We start from the raw sequence: 13,998 nt of genomic DNA, 5'->3' as shown, positions 1-13,998 counted from the left end.
CAAAAAGTTTTGAATTCACTCACTTTCAGACAATCAATCAAATCTATCTATTTAATATAACATTCCAAAATTTAGAATTTTGGGATGTTACACAAATACGGTGTCTGTTCGGCCGCAGCAGAAATTACCCCTCAAACTTGATGCGGGGCTAACCTAATCTAGGCCATCCTTTCACGAATGGAGGGGATTCCCACGAAGAACACGAGGGGAAAACATGAGGGGAACGAAAGGTAACACTCAAATCAACAAGGAACGATCACACATGTGCTAGATCAGAATACACATAGAGATACACAATCCAAAGTCAACAAAGGATGATACAAAGGGTAACTAATTCATCTCCGTGAGGAGGCCTTGAATCCACGAAGGATCTTCCCGTGAGGGGCCTTGAATCCACTTGGGGGATCTTCTTCGGAGGGGCCTCAGTCTCTCGTGGAGAGGGTAACAAGTGGATGGGCACATCTGTATCTCTCAAATGAGCTAAATCAATGCTAAGCCTAATAAGAGGGAGGATGAGGAGTATATATAGTCTAGGTGGGCGAAAGGGGTATATGGGCCTAGGCCCAACACACTGTGCACAGACAGGCGTCGGTCGTCCGGTAGCTACCGGACGTCCGGTGGCTCGTGAGGGTCCGGACATCTAGGAGCAGTTGGACGTCCGACATTCCGACTCAGATCAGGCGGCGTCAGACTTCCGAAGGCGGTCGGCCGTCCGGTCGTCGGTCATCCAGTGACTTTGGACTTCCGATAATTTCCCTTCTGTTGGGTGACAACAGTCGTCCGGGCGCTGGGAGGTGTCGGACATCCGGGCGCTGGGAGGTGTTGGATGTCCGGTCCTTGTCGGTCGTCCGGCCGCTGGAGTCCTCGCTAGCTGGGCCTTGGTCTGACTGGCTAACGCTCCAGGCGTGGGATGTCCGGTCCAGGCCAGTCGTCTGGTGGTTGTAGACTCCTGGCAGCTCCTTCTCATGGTCCTTGTATTTGGCGTCCTCGCTAGCTCGTCCGTTGGATGTAGTGGCTTTGTTGCTTCCCTCTAAGTACCTGATCACACATAGGGTTTACGCTTGAGGTAGTAGGACTGTCTCACATGTGGAAAATGCTAGTTCGGAGAGGAGCGAGTTCACCTTAGTTTCTATAGCCCTTGCTCGAGCTCTTGTCATAGGTCCATCACTACAAAAAAAAGACACATCGGTGAAATTTTGGGCCGAACAAAATATTTTTTATCATGCTTATGACACTTCTATGACGATAATTATGACAAAAAATCATGACAGAAAATGGGCTTTTCGTCCTGGGCGGGCCACGGATGCACCTGCATGACATTCTTTGGGCCGTCCATGATGGAAAAATCGTGGTAGAAGCGAGGGCGAGGAGATTTTCGGGGAGTTCCCGATTATGGTGGGTGGTCGGGACCGAGCGATGCACGAAAGGATTGCGCGTTTGTCTTGTACACGTACGCGCGAATGTGCGAGGTGTTGGGCTATAACTAAACCCGAGCGAGGTGTTCGCTTACTGAACTCGAGCGATTGCACTAGCTACGTTACTGAACCCGAGCGATCAATCCCTTGGTTGTTAACTGAACTAGAGCAATTCCTTCGCTATTGCTGCTAACTAAACCCGAGTGATCGATCGCTGCTGCTGCTTACTAAAGCCTATCGAACCTGCTGCCTCTTGATGAACAGTGAATGTGGGGGTTGGTTGAACAAGTCGAGACGTACGTGGTTAGTGTTGGATGAACAGTTCCCTATGGGGGTTCTATGAACAGGATCCCGTGGTAGTAGGTCGTTGCCGCTGGATGAATAGGACCCCGAGAGGAGGCCGCCACAGCTGAGGTGGTTGGGGTGGATGAACAGGACCCCATGAAGGGCTAGTTGAACAGTAGCCAGTGGAGGGCTGGATGAATAGTAGCCCGTGGATAAACAGTAATTGGTGGACGAAGGAGGAAGACGCGGTGGATGAACAGTGCAGGTGGAGGCTGGAGGAAGTCGATGGTCGGTGAACAGTAGCCCGTGGAGTCCCGTTTTGCGGTACGCCACACCCTTCCCAATGAACAGGACCCCCGTTTCGACCGTAGCACTTCAACACAAGTTTGTTCCTCTGTTTTGCAGTACTCCAGGCCCCTCTCGATGAACAGGATGTCATTTCGACAGTAGCCGGTCGAACAGAAGGCCGTTTCCTCCGTACTGCGATACGCCAGACCCCGTCTCGGTTGTTCCGTCCAAGCCGATTGGCTCCTGATGAACACGATGCATTCCATTGCCTCCCGATGAACACGATGCATTCCGTTGCCTCCCGATGAACACGACACAGTTTCTCCATTCTGACCCAGCTGGTTGGCTTCCGATGAACAGGACGTCGTTGCTGCCGTCCGTTGCCTCTCCATGTACACGAGCCCTGGCTGTACGTATGCGCGAGTAGGCATTCAAGACCCCGCCCGTATGTACGTATGTGGACATATTTTTTGGCATGTGGTTGTATGTACGTGTACACGGTTTAGAAGGGACTGCCTGAACTGCTACGTCAGGGGCTCTACTACTACACGTGCGGTTGCTTGCTCGGCCACGGTTCATCGTTGTAGAGAGACCGATCGGCCAGTATTTATGTACACGTTCGCGACTAGAATGACAATGCTACATATGCTTCGACCAGGTCGGTCCCGGCTGTCAGGGAGGATAAGGAGGCACTTCCTTGCGTGTGAAGTTATTGATGGTGGGTCCAAGCTCTCAGGGGAAGGATTAATTTTTTTCGCGCCTAATATGGACGCACTTCCTTGCGTCCGAAGATATAGCTGGTACGTCCCAGCTATCGGGGGGGAAACATTTTTTTCGTAAAATACATAGGCCCTTTCGGTAGGTCCCCACTGCCAGGTGGAGGAATCATTATTTTGCGCGTAACAAGGAGGCACTTCCTTGCTGCGACCATGGACCCAGCTGTCAGCCTCTCCACATACAGTCCTCTTCCTATGTAAGTTGTTCCTTGACCACGTTGACCACGCCGTGGCGAGAGCACCAAGGCGGTGGACGACGGCGAGGCCTAGGAAGGGAATGACCCAGAGCCGGGGAAGATCGACAGTTGTTTCCCACGCAGAGGGGAGTACGAGGGTTTACTGGTAGGGCTGCAGTGTGAGGCTACCGTTGCCGGAGAATAACAGGAGGTCTGGGTGAGTACAGGGATGCCCAGGCCAGCAATGGGAGTAGGGTGGGGCGATGAGGCCTGCGCGGCAACAGAGCCAACCACGAGAGGCAGGAACAGGCGGCATGACCAGTGCTGGTTTGGGCGGCTGGAGAAAGAAGACCATAGGTTGACGAAGCATTACAGCCGTTGGATGGACATCGTACGGTCACTAGAGCTAGAATCGTTCCTATTGACTAAGCTGGCAAAGCCCTCCGTCCGCGTCAGCCTCCAACTATGGTGGGTGCCAGCTAGCAGGGGGTATTCATTTTTTGTGCGTAATAAGGAGGCACTTCCTTGCGTGTGAAGATATAGTTGGTGGGTCCGAGCTTTCAATGAGAGGAACGTTTTTCGCGAAATACAGAGGCTCGTCCGGTGGGTCCCTGCTGTCAGGTGGAGGAATCATTATTTTGCGTGTAATAAGGAGGCACTTCCTTGCATGCGGCCGTGGACCCCGCTGTCAGCATCTCCACGTACAGTCCTCTTCCGATGGAACTCGTTCTTTAACCACATTGACCATGCCACGCCGAGAGCACCAGGGCGGTCGATGATGGCGAGGCCTAGGAAGAGAACAACATGGAGCCAGGGAAGACTTGGCAGTGGTTTCCCACGTGGAGGGGAGTACGAGGGTTTACTGGTTCATTTGCCGTCGCCGGACAATAACAGCATGTGTGGGTGAGTAGAGGGATGGCCAGGCCAGCGATGGGAGTAGGGTGGGGCGGGGAGGCCCGCGCGGCACCACAGCCGGCCACGGGAGGAGGGAGCACGCAGTCCTGCCGGCACTAGTTTGAGCGGCTGGAGCAGGAAGAGCAGAGATGAAGAAGCATGATGGCTATTGGATGGACATCCAACAGTAACTGCTCTCGTGTGTTGACTAAGTTGACACGGCCTTGCCTGCGCGTCAACCTTTTTTTAGGAAAGTGTACGCGTCAACCTAGTAGGCCCACAAGTCAGCTTCAAATATGTGGAAAACAGAATACAACCCATCTTCCATTATTGCTAATAAATGTATAGCCCATTGGCTAATTCTTAAGTATTTTTTTGAAACCCATATTCTTTTTGTTACCATTACAGCCCATATTCTGGCCACGGTTAAAAATTCAATCAAATTTTCATATTTTGGTACGGTCCGAACTATTTTTAATCCCGAAATTTTGAATCACGTTCAAACTAATTTAAAAATAATAAATTTATATCAACTTAAAATCCAGCATAATTTTCCCCGCAAAAAAATTAATTCAGAATGTCAAATTCTTAAAAAACGATATTCGAAACTAATTACCGGTTTGCTGTGTTTTTAAAATTTACATTCCATTTCTTACTACTTCATTTTTTGGGCAAGCGAATACATTGCTCTCGTCTTGAAAGATTTGCACCCCAGCACGTCTAAGAAAGCAAGTAGGCCTCCGTTGGGTATTTCTTTTAAAAAAGTAGAACTGGGCTAGCCATTTTCAGCAAGCAAAAAACACAACTGACTCATCATGTGGTAAACATAAAATAAAACCTAGGCTAGACGGGCCACAGCCCCCACACAGCCCCATTGTAACCCTGATCCGTCTCTAAAACTAGTAAATAACAACTACTTGTTCCTGAAAAAAAGTAAATAACAACTGTACGACCTGCTGGGTCCCTAGTGTCAGCCGCTCATTGTGTAATTCTCTCGTTTATTGACTACGTTGACAATGGTGTGGGACCCAGATGTCCAACCATTAGGAGGAAACATTTTTTGGGCTTGTAATAACGAGGCAGTTGCTTGCGTACTGCCATGACCCTAGTGGGTCCATACTGTCATCCTCTCCACGAATATTCATCTCCTTATTCCTCTCGGTTGTTGACCACGTTGACAACGGCAGACGGCGGCGCACCGCGCACGGCGAGCGAACCAAGGTAGAGGACGACGGCGAGGCCTCGGATCGGAACGAACAGGAGCCATGGAAGATGTGACAGTCTAGTCGCAGGTGAAGGGGATTTTGAGAGTTGACTGGTTCAGGTGCGGGTGCATGTTGGGGCTGATGTCACCGGAGAATAACATGACGTGTGGGGGAAGAGAGTGATGGACTGGCCAACGTTTGAGGGTACGGTAGGGCGGCGGAGGCGTAGCCAGCCACGGGAGGCGGGAGCAGGCATAGCCAACGGGGTGGTTTGGTTTGGGTGGCTGGAGGAAGAAGACAAGAGATAGAAGATACACGACAGATGTTGGATGTCAATCCAACGGCTGGTAGGCAGAATCGTTTGTTGACTAGTAAGTGGACACCACCTTGGATAGGCGTTTTCCTCGTGGGTCCCAAATGTCAGAATCCAAATCTGTCAAGGCCATGCAGCCTTTCATATGAAAATGTACATCCCATTTGGTGTGCTAGTTCAAAATAAGTTTGTGTGTGCGGGTGGGGGCTAATCACTTGGGTTATGTAATGCACAGCGAGCTCAAGCAGCCGGCGAGAGTGATGTTATTTCCCTTGATTAGGATTTGTTACAATATTTCTATCTTTATAAGGAAATGACAAGCCATTTGCCTTGTTTCAAATAAAATATGACAGTCGCAGCCGAGTTGAAAAGGGCAACAATATCTAACTCAAGCTTATAAACAGTACAAAAGCCCAAGGATTAATTGTTCATCAGGTTTAGACAAAATCCAGACTGAACACACATGGCAATAACATCTAACCCAACCACTATTTTTGGCAGTCACAAATAAATGGGTCGGTGTGATCCATAAAATCAACATCCTATGCCAAAAAGTTTACTCGCATATGACGACAAGTTGTTGTAAATAGAAGCCGAGCACGTTCATAAGCCCATTTGTCGACCCGAATCTTCTTTTTTTGCTGTCCAACATATCCATCTGTGAGAAATTTCTTGTTGAAAAACTTAAGCCCCATGGACAATAGTAACCTCGCATTCAATAGGAAGAATGTGACGAAGTCTCTGTTTGCCTGATTGGATGCATAACCTTCCATCGTTATTGTCCTCAAATGAATGTCATGAGAACTGAGAAAATCCCGGTGCTTATTACACCACCAATTGGTTATGATTTTCTCCATGTGTTGCTGCCTACGTAGACATGAAGATTGAAAATAGTTAATGTTTAAAAAAAGAGTATGTCGATAGAGCGACAGCCGAACGGTAATTCTAGTACAATATATATGAGCTTTCAATGTGCATGAAAGAATCACCTCTATATAAAAACTAGTTGACCCGTTCCGCCAAATGGCGCAGAGACCTGCTGAAGACATGTTGTCGATGAAAATAGTTTCATGCTGCAAAAACCTTCAACTAAATCATGCTATTTTTTAAACATGTTTATTACGTTGTTAAATAGTAGTCTAGGAAAAGGGAAACTTTGCATAATATGAATATGTTCAGTTTGAAAATATGACCACTATGATGAGAGAGTAAAGTTGGCATGGTTGTATTTTTTTAGCAAGTTTGAAAACATGGTTATCATGATGAGAAACCTGACCGTGCATCTTTTTCCTGCAAAAAAAAAGGAAAAAGATAAAAAAAACCTAAGAAAAAAACATGTCTGTTGTGTATATACGGAGATATAGGAATCGAAAGGTATTATGATAGTCCATACCTGAAAAAAAAAGGAAAAAGATAAGAAACCTAAGGAAAAAGCATGTCTTTGTTGTGAACATACATAGATATAGGGATGAGGAGGTATTAGGATAGATCATATGTTATTTAGCCCAACCCACATAGAGCGATGCCTGTGGACCGAGTTGAATATGAAGCAGCAGTGGACGGATCCAGCAGAGAATGTCTATCCCCTTCATTTCTTTCTCGGTTCCTCAGTTGGGTGACAGAGGCATTTCCTCAGCCACAGACCAGTGCGATTTCTTATCCGTTGCGCCGCTAAAAACATGTTGTGGATGAAAATAGTTTCTTTTGCAAGGACATATTCAATACTCGTTGTAGAAAACCCATATATTAAACCATACTCTTTTGAAAATGTCTATCACATTGTGAAATCCAAGCTTGAAAAAAGAGTGTATAACTGTTGCACCAAAAAATTATATTTCTATAACACTGCCCATCGCGCTAAATGGCACCGAGTCCCATTTAAAACCATGTACTTGCTAAAAATATTTGAATTTTTTTAGTAACTGTGTTTGAGCAAATACATACGGTAAGAACTTAGTAAAAGTTTAATTGATTGTCTGTTTAAGCTCACATAAAATGCAAGATGGCAACAACAGAGCACAATTGTATCATGTGCACCAGCAGCCAAAATTAGTTAGCTAATAAATTGTCTTAAGGGAACCAACCGTTTTAGAGTAGTTTATTCCACATCTCATTCTCCTCGAAAATGAGCCCAAGTGGCCATCAACGAAAATACAATTGTTTTGATACAACAACGGTAAGAGAAATGAGTAACCACCAAAGAAACAAAACGTTTAAATTAGTTATTTCTAACCATGGAGGAGAGTTGCATGTGAACTTTATAAAAGAAGGCCAACATCAAGGAACATCATGTTGACATACTCATCCTGCTCTCCGTTCTTGTCATCAGTCCCGGCAATCAGCTCCTGACCAACACCTTAAGCAACAACCACGACAATGCCCATTCTTCTTTATCCTTGCATATACAGGAACTCAATCAGGTCAAGAAAAAAGATATGAATCAACTCTCAAGATCAAGTGAGATGGGTGCCTTCCCTGTCTACTACCGCCAGGCTCAACACCAACTCCACATATCAAGCACATGTTGCCTTTCCACAACATGACAACACTCTTCAAAGCAACAAACAAAAAGATTGGGCCTACACTGACGCCTCATTACCTGAGAAGAATAAAAGAGGGAGCTCACCTTGATGAGTTGGAATCAGACGCACTCGTTGTAGCTCGACCAATTGTAATAAAAACTAAAGATACGAGCACAGCAATTTCTATCGCAATTGCAAACTATTAAAGATGCCTTCAAGGGCCAAAAGAAAAAATGCATACAAACATGAATTGCCCAAAACAATTCTAAAATGCCAGACCACCATCATACAGGGCATATTTTCAGTATATCTTAACATTTCATATGATATGATAATTTATCGTATTTATGGAGAAAAAAACCAACCAGCAGTTCATCCAGAAAAAATGTGCTTGCCATAAGAGTGCTGCATAAAGAAGTAAAATATTATCTTATCAGACAAACAATTGAATATCTCTGGACCAAATATATGCTGGTGTAAAACAAAAACACATCAGGAGAAGCAATTACGATACAATGTCAATATAAAGACGCATTTTGAAATATTTAACATCTGGTTGGGTAAGTAGCAGAACTCAATGTTTTTGGATAAGTAAGGGACAGTCAGCCAACAGGCTACAGTATCGATAAATGCATAGAAGGACATAAAATATCTTACACTTTGAGCCGCATCCCCAAATCTTGTAGATAAGTGCAAATACGATTTCCGAAGGTAAGTCTCTTTCTTTAAATCAATGTCATCCCTCTTAGACGGAGAATTCTCTTCTATTTCCTTTCTACTGAAATACCATGGAGCACTAAGTTTGCCAGCTTCCTTATTCTCGCTCTTTGTAATTCCGTAGGGGCTATTTTCTACAATTCTGTAAATTAATAGCTAGAGCGACATTTCACTACAACAACCAGTGGACAATGTATTTGACTAAAGTAGTACTAATATAGTGTTTCTATTGTATCTCAAGAATTAACTGGATGTTTGTACAACAAATACTACTCATGAGCGTAACTTTAGCTCTAATTCTTAACCAACTTATCAATGATTATTCTAAAAACTGAAGCGACAAATCTTGTTATTGTACATAGCTTAAGTCCAAAGACTACCTTAGGCAGTGGCGTCTTTGGCATGTCATTGTCTAATGAAAGCGGCATTTCTATAAGTTCTACTAACTTGTCACCAACTTCCTGAAGATTATTCCAAAACCCCAAAGCGAAGAGTTTTTTTTACTGGAAATATGAGATAACTGAATGAAATACAAATATAGACTATCCTAGGTGGCAAAGTGTTTGGCATGTCGTCATGTAATGCTAGATGGCGCAACCCATTTATTTTAACTGGGTTATTTGCATATCAAGGCGTTTTATGTACAGCTATAGGTTTTATATAGCATTAAGTAGCACCGGGCACAACATACCTCAAATGCAGCAACGACCGATCAACAGCAGGAACAAACCACACAGATACATGTTATTTCCTTGATCACAGTAGCTAACCTTCACATCACCTGCAAGAGAACCATTAAAATATGGGTCCAGAAATCAAACGGGTGGACGGCCTAAAGAAAGAAAAATACGCATGTAACTTTGCACAAGATATTGAATGAAAGATATGATAACATCAACCTACAAATATGGCTATGTATGGATTAACAACACTAACCACTATATGTTTCAGTGAAAAAACAAAACTGCAGTAATAAGATAAAAAAATGTTCTCAAGGTCACAGCAACGCATATTTTAACCAACAAAGATCAACAAGAACCCGTATAGGAGAGCTACCTAGGCATGTCTCTGAAGCTGGTTGTATCTATAGCATACCTTTGGCAAGAAATTACTTGAGGACACATGTCGCTGCTAACTCTGTCTTCCAGACCATTTTCACATCCTTGGAGCCCATTCCCATACCATTACCCATCTCAACGGTAATTGGTGTATGACACGACCACAAAAACCTAAATCAACATCACCCAGAAGGATCATTTTTAGAACAAGTAGGAAAAGAAGCACAAAGTAATCATCACCACCTTGGCCCTTGGGGAACCAATTTTAACATTATTACCTTTCATTGACATGTTTGAAACAACAACTAACCTGCATGTGCCTAGTAAATCTTAAAATAGAGGAAGGATACAAAACATGATAGAAGTGAACCCAAATGGTCAAATACTTCAGATTCTGACACACAAGGGAGAATTCCCAACCTGCATCTTACTCAATTGCAAGCTAAAATCAATAGGGAAAGTAAAAGAATATGGGACAGGTGTGACCTGAAAAACTAAATCCCATATATGTTCCTCTAAATCCTGTATCATAGAACCATATACTATCCTAAATCAAGTAACGGAATTATAATCTACCCAACAAATTTATAGGGAAAGTATCACCACTATAAGCATTCAAACTAATCATTACATGGTAAATAAAGACTACACAGAACTAAAAGAAAGACAAAAATATAAGTAAAAATATATTCTGATCTCTGTTAGCTTTTGTTACCTCTATCGAGCACCTAATACAGAATCTGCATGATAAATAGGACACACCCTAGCATACTGAATATAACAATCGTTTGCCGATACATGTCACTATAAAGCCAAATAAGCTGCAACACTTGTAACTTCTTCTGTGCCTCTCAAACTCAAACCCTTTAGTAGGAAACATACATCTTCCCTAGAACTTGTGGTTACTGGAATCGAAATGCCTGAAGGAATCGCTGCTGCTACCAAGCACTAGTCCCACGCCTGGTCTCTGCACGAGACAAAACCCATGAGCAACCATTCAAACTATAACATCATGAAAGGAAAGTGGTGCATCAGCTAACACCAACATTTCCTTCTTTTCACATATGGTAGGGACCTTATTATGTTTACAACAACCAAACCAGAAGCTTGCACTGGCTAGCTCTATGTATCCCTGTGTTATTGAGATCAACACAGTTGTTTTAAATAGCACAACAAAAGTCATTCTAACATGAAAGTGAAAATAATAAATGTCCTATAAATGAGAATGCTATGCTTGTTATTTCACATACAGGTGCTAAAAAAGTTGTTCTAAGACACATGAGCAAACCAAATGTTTATAAGTTGATAAGTAGCAGCTGCAGTGGCCAGGAACATTTAAATATAGTACCATATGAAGGGACGACACATGAATACATCAGCTGCGGCTGTGTTCTTCATAAGCAATGCACGCATCAATAATGTACGAACCTAGGTCTAAAAAAATCACAGCGAAGAACCAATTTTATTTCAAAAAACGCATTACAAATAAGCATCACAAACAATTAACTTCAGAGCATCTTCTAAAAAAGCATAGAAATATCCATCTCCATCGCTCATCTATTTAGATTGGCCATGCTGAATACAAACTTTTTTCCAGCAGTTGGTAACGATGCATTTACCTATATATTGGCCAAAAGACCAATAATATATATCCATGACGACATAAATCCGGTGCTGGAGAAATTATTTATTTCAGAGCATAAAAATTCAATCGGAACCATTTAAATAGTAGGGCTATATACTAATATGAAAACGGATCCCACCTATGGATGTCATCTGATGCCAAGAATGAGAGGAAACTAACTAAGCCTGAATGCCACCCATATTGAAAATATCCATACTATGATTGGGAGGCCAATTGAACATTATACATCACATAATGTACTATGTATGTACATTAAATTATTTGCCAACTGTATACATTTTGTTTAGACAGTACCCTCAAGTCTCGACTAATACAATATTACATTACCTCTGCTCATTTTTCATAAAATGCCATGCCTATTGGCTTGTTCTTGTCGCTTGCTTATAATCATCCTTTCTATGGTGCTCACTTTCCTTTTGCTCCTGCTTCTTTTTTGCTTTTACGAAAAAGAGGGGAGAAGTCAAAGAAGGAAAGGTGTCTGCACGCGCCGATGAATCAGGGCCGAAGGGAGGAGGCGGCATGGGGAGAGAAAGAACGGGTGTGTTGCCGTCGGATGTGCTCGCCGTCGCTCGACCTGTGCGCAGAATCAGAACAAAGGTGAATCTATTCTGAACTCAAGGACACAAAAGTGTGACAAAATAAAGGGGAAGCACCAATCCTCCACAAGAAATGGTGCCGATAGGTAGAACATATTCCTTTTCATGTACTGTGGTGGAAGAATTGCAGAAGAAATCAGGCTCACCTATCTTGGAAGGGTCTGACTGCTCCAGGGACATCAAGCCACAATATCTCCAACCACCGATAACCAAAACAATATGCCCTGTCATCAGTTTCAGACTTCCAGTCACCGAAAACTGTATGGGCCAAAATTAATCTTCAGAGAACATAGGAAATACTAAATAAGCAAAAGGATAATCCCTGGAAATGCAATACATGTTGCAAAACAGCAAGATCATCTGTAAAAATATGAAAAAAAAAATACACATCTTACCCTTCATTGGCCGCCTCCCCTCTCCTGCAGCCACACCCCAGATCCAGAACATTAAAATGATCAGCAGACGAAGTACCATGATAGCACCCACATAAACGATAATACACGTGTACCTAGGAAATAGAGCAGCTAACCTTAACGAGAAGAAAAGAGATGCAACAGATCGTAGAACCTGCAAAACAAATGGGAACGATCTGGTCAGAGCACAACCATGGTACAGTACATAGAAGCAAAAGCACACTGCACAAATAAGAAGTTAGATTCTGGCACAAGAGAGGGATTTCATCGCCTCCAGCTTGAGCTTGCCTGCGGGCTGTCTTACATTGCGTCGGACTCAACGGCAAGGTGAGGAGGCAGGGGAGGGGGAGCAAAAGGGATGGGAGGAGGTCCTACAAGGGCGACGACGTCGTCCTTGCGGGAGAGGACGCTTCTGGAAACGCATGCTTGCACTCACCGGCGCTTGCTGTTGCCCAGCCGACGAGTCTTCCCCACCTCTGACCCCGCCCACATCCGCCGCTCCTTCAACCCATGCTGCTTCCGCCCGCAGCCGCCATGCCCTTCATGGCCTGCGGCCCTGCCCCCTCTTCCTCGGCCAGCTCTCATGGCTTCCATGGCGTCGTCGATCTGGGATGTCCGATGCATCATGGTCGTCATCGCGCCGTCCTCCTCGATCTATGGCGGCAACGAAGTGGAACGAGCGGCACAAGAGGGGTCGCGTGGGGCGAGGAGGAGGAAGATAGGGAGAAGAGGAGGCGGCTGCGACAGGAGGAAGAGTGAGAAGAGAAGGTATGGTGGAGGAGGAGGAGGAGGCGGAGCCCGGGCACGCTCGGGGTGGAGCACGGGAGGATGGAGGCGGCCGTGGTATTGGGGAAAGGGGTCTAGGGTTCCACAACCCACTCGAAGCACGCCGCGCGCGAGGAGAGGATTGGCCAAAATCCTTTCGCACCTGCGCGACGTTTCACCCAGTCGATAGATGTCAGAAACGAGCCCATCAGTCATACTCTAAAGAAACTTATCAACAGGTGAATATTAGATTTACCAAAGGTAAAGATCTGACGGCCCAGGCTCAGAACGAGGACGATCCGACGGTCGCGAATGCATGACATCGAGGGATCACCGTGGGAGCAAGTTGGCTAGCTTCTGTTTTGTTTTAAATTCTCGAGACATGGAAAGCATCGTGAGAAGCCAATAATTTTGTTCGGATTAATACTAAACATTCCGATATATAAGATCTTCACAGAATCCAACACCATTGATAGGCTATCAATCGATGAACTCTTCATTGAGCATATAACGTAATATTAGTATCCAAAGTGTACTCCAAGATGATATAAAATGTATGCGCACAAATGAAAAACACAGCTTGTGATTACAAAAGTGTAGATGATAATATACAATACCTGAATAAGTGTGGAGCCAAACACCATGTCGTGATGTACAAACGGATCACGAATTACACCCAAGGCCTCAAGTTTAGGCGCAGAGACGATAGTTATTTGTGAAGGTTTATAACAATAATTAAGGAGCAACCTTTGAAGTGAAGGGGCATCCTCGATGATGAGTTGTTGTCCTTCAAAATAAATTCCAATGCTTTTAAGGTGAGGCCACTTTATTTGGAGACAATGGATACGAATTTCTAATCTGAAAACAAGCAGCAAGCACTCCACGGCAGAGCAACCGGCTTGGATGATGTTGTGTAGTGAGGCCTCTGAC

At 44.4% G+C, this 13,998-nt stretch overlaps 1 long non-coding RNA gene across 11 annotated transcripts; it reads right to left on the bottom strand.

Annotated features, from left to right (window-relative positions):
- Window positions 1–5,716: 5,716 nt before the first annotated feature.
- On the bottom strand, window positions 5,717–13,227 carry LOC125551476. Of its 11 annotated transcripts, none has more exons than XR_007302723.1 (10): window positions 12,740–13,224; window positions 12,420–12,457; window positions 12,286–12,309; window positions 12,037–12,114; window positions 11,622–11,868; window positions 9,687–10,616; window positions 6,867–9,372; window positions 6,629–6,642; window positions 6,342–6,388; window positions 5,717–6,219 (listed from the first exon to the last, which is right to left on the bottom strand). It is a non-coding gene; the product is annotated as an uncharacterized LOC125551476 (long non-coding RNA). The 11 variants fall into 11 exon arrangements; XR_007302724.1 differs by having other exon boundaries at window positions 6,342–7,951; window positions 8,240–8,279; window positions 9,283–9,372; XR_007302726.1 differs by having other exon boundaries at window positions 6,342–9,372; window positions 9,687–9,820; window positions 10,532–10,616; window positions 12,740–13,227.
- Window positions 13,228–13,998: the final 771 nt, after the last annotated feature.

The sequence above is a fragment of the Triticum urartu genome, chromosome 4 (genome assembly GCF_003073215.2).
Source record: "Triticum urartu cultivar G1812 chromosome 4, Tu2.1, whole genome shotgun sequence".
Classification (NCBI taxonomy): Eukaryota; Viridiplantae; Streptophyta; class Magnoliopsida; order Poales; family Poaceae; genus Triticum; species Triticum urartu.
This window is presented reverse-complemented; position numbering and strand designations above follow the sequence as displayed.